Source organism: Capsicum annuum, chromosome 1 (assembly GCF_002878395.1).
Source record: "Capsicum annuum cultivar UCD-10X-F1 chromosome 1, UCD10Xv1.1, whole genome shotgun sequence".
Classification (NCBI taxonomy): Eukaryota; Viridiplantae; Streptophyta; class Magnoliopsida; order Solanales; family Solanaceae; genus Capsicum; species Capsicum annuum.
In genome coordinates this window covers 3,662,685-3,666,108 of record NC_061111.1, presented here as the reverse complement: position 1 = coordinate 3,666,108, position 3,424 = coordinate 3,662,685, and the positions used below count along the sequence as shown (strand labels likewise).

The window sequence follows — 3,424 nt, the reverse complement described above, 5'->3', positions numbered from 1 at the left end:
TTTGAGAAATTGAAGCAAAAACATTGAAATAATATTTACTTTACTCCTAGTGTCATGGTACAAGAAAATAATTTTGCAATAAAATGAATATAAGAAATAGTAACATTTTGAGAAAAAAGTCTGAAATATACCTAAATTTTGGCTAAATTTGTTGTAACACGCCTCAACTTTGCGGGGATCTTATAACCCTCCCAGATTATTTTTTACCGTATTTCTGTAGCATATATTTTTCAGTTGGACCACTTCGTGAATACACGCACACTAAGTGTGTAAGGATCTGAAGAATGCCTCTCTCTCTTGAGCAAAGTTAAGGCATGTTACAACAAATTTCGTCATTTATTCAACATGGAACGTATTTATAAATGCTACAAATGTGCTTATATTATAAATTTATTTACATTATAGTGAATGTCTATCAAGATCTAATAAGATCTAGTTGATATCTATCAGGATTTGATGTATTTGTCTTTTAGTGTGAAACTAGGGACAAATTATCCCTATAAATAGAAGGGCTTCCTTCATTATAAATCATCCGTCAAGAGAAGAAATAAGAATAACGCTCTCTATTCTCTCTACTCTTCTTCTTATTCTTTATTGTTTCATAACACGTTATCAGCACGAGACTCGGCCAAACAAGGTGAGATTAAAAATCTGAAGGATTTCAAGGTTAGTAATTTTTTATGTTATCTTTCTTTTGCTACTACTAATATAATTATTATTGGATTTGAGGAAAAATAATTGGTTTGGAACCATTTATATTTTAAATTTATTCCTCAAGAACAATATTATCAAAAAGGATGATAATATGTTGGGTTCAAGTCTCATCGGTTCATGCTTAAAACGTCTTTATATGGATAAGATGTTGAGTTTGAATCTCAATACAGTAAATTGATGATATTATGATGGCTAAGGCAAATAATGGGTGTTTAATAAAAGGTCATGAAACATATCCCATTAATATGCTCTATTTCATGAAGTGAATGTGGTAGCATAAATCTAAAAATTGACAACTTGTTTCATTGTTGAAAGAAGACAAGTGATTTAATGCATGAATATAAGCGTGGAGAGACAATATGATAATAATCATCAAAAGTGATAATATTTTCACACGCTCATTATGATTATAAGATATGTTAGAGAAAAATTCTCTACATCATATGTATGCCTCAATTTACTCCTGAAGTAGCAATATGATGAAAGAGGTTATAAGATATATAAGCTATCATAATTTAATAGGCTTAAAACACGATTATATTCTATTCTTGAAATGAAAATTTTGATTATTATAAGCATAGATCCATTCCCTGGGGTGAATGTGATAATATTTAGTGAAACTTATTAATATAAACGTGTACTTGATTGTGATGGTATGACAACTCACCTCCGAAAGAGGCAGAATAGCTGAGATGAGTTATTTTGAAATCAACTTCTGAAGTAGCAAATTTGAAATTTATTAATATAATAGTAAATCTGAAATTTACTAAAGTAAAAACACATATTATGGTAAACTTGGAGTTTACTAGATTAAAAGAACATAAGTTGATATGAATGATTGTGATGTCCTGAAGATGTGCATACTGAGTATTGAACATATATTGAAGAATTAGAAAATTCTTCATGAATTTTAATATTGCTTGTTCTCATGATAAGTTGGTTGGACCAACTAATTTTGGAATTAGATCCCTCAAAATCTGAAAAAAATAAAAGGTGAATAAGGGCTCGTTCACCTATTATGTGATATGTTGAAAAGATGCATCAATAAGATGATCACAAGTACATTCATGGTCAATCTACGTTTGATATTCATAAAGTTATTTGTTCAATATAAAGTGAGCATAATTTTCAGATTGTGTAATCAAGATAATTCATCTTGATGATGATGGTTTAGCATTGAATGCCTTCCATAAATAGCTGAACCATTACTAATGAAAACAAAGTTTCATGTATTGATATGAAATATGATATATTGCATACAATAGCACTTGTATGCATTAGACCAATATATTATGATTATTTCTTCCCTCTTAATTGGTTCAAGGTCAGGAACTAACTATTCCATCTAATAGTTTTGATGTGCAGTATACGATTAATAAATATACATGATGCACAAAGATGGATTCCTTAAAGAAGATGGAGGATGTATGTTAGTTTTCCTAACATAAGGGGGAGATTATAAGCAGCTATGAAATATGCTAGAAATTATCATCAGATCCTCATTCAAAAGATAATTCAAGTCAAATGTCGAAAGCATCTCATATTTAGCTGCAAGTGCTCCTATTTTGTGTTTTTAAAGGATAAAGTCTATGCATGCGTGAAGAATAATAGAGCAATCAGTTCCAAATGGAATAATCCTTGAAAAGGATAAGAAGCAAATAATCATGATAAGAAGGCAATGTGCTCTTGAAGAGCCTACGACATAACACTTCATGAAATTTTATGAGAGGTTTAGGTACCTGAAATAATGAAGTGATAAGATCTCAATATGTTATGTTACATTGTGAACCGATACAAAATAAGAAATTGTCGACGATATCTTTGATACAATATCGGCGCAATATTGTAAAAGATTATAAGGATCTGAATTCTACGTTAATTTAAGCATACTGACGTAGAATATTTATCAAGTAACCTAAAAAGATGCATTTTAGTAAGCATAAAACTTATTTGATTTGCAGTCCAGACACTTGAAGATGTTACATTTGACATGTTGGATATCATTACTTGACAAACATCCACATAAAAATCTCTATAGGATTCAAAATGTCTGAAGCATATAAAATTTCTGGAAAACTTTTTACTATCCTCATAAGATATAATTCGATGATTTAAGTATCATTAAAACTCTTGGAGAGTTTTCAAAAGAAATAGAGCATTTGCTTAAATGAGAAACATGCAAAAATTAAATAAGGATCCATTTCGACTTCAAGAAAAGAATGAGAACTCCTTGGTTATGAAGTACCATATCTTAGTGCAATTAATGCACTAATGTATCTTGTAAATACTATAAGGCCTGATATAGCCTTTTTTTTTTAGTTAATTTGTTAGCAAGTTTGCAGTCCCGATCTTATTGGTCATGTTGATTTTGGGTACTTATCTGATCTACATAAAATTGGGTCTCAAATAGGTTATGTGTTCATATGTGGTGGTACTGCAATATCTTGGAGATATACAAAGCAGTCTATCGTAGCCACTTCATCGAATCATGCTGAGATAATAGCTATTCATGAAGCAAGCCGAGAATATGTATGGTTGAGGTCCATGATACATTTCATTCGAGAAAAATATGGTGTGAAATCTACCCACATTTTTATACGAAGATAATGCATCATGCATAGCACATCTTAATGGAGATTTCATAAAAGGAAATAGAACGAAGCACACTTCATCAAAGCTTTTCTACATACATGAGTTACAAAAGAATGGT

At 30.4% G+C, this 3,424-nt stretch overlaps 1 protein-coding gene across 1 annotated transcript in view; it reads left to right on the top strand.

Moving 5' to 3' along the window:
- LOC107852073 (organic cation/carnitine transporter 3-like) overlaps nt 1–3,424 on the top strand; it is an 8,141-nt gene that overhangs the window by 4,497 nt on the left and 220 nt on the right. The gene's annotated exons all lie outside the window — the stretch shown is intronic.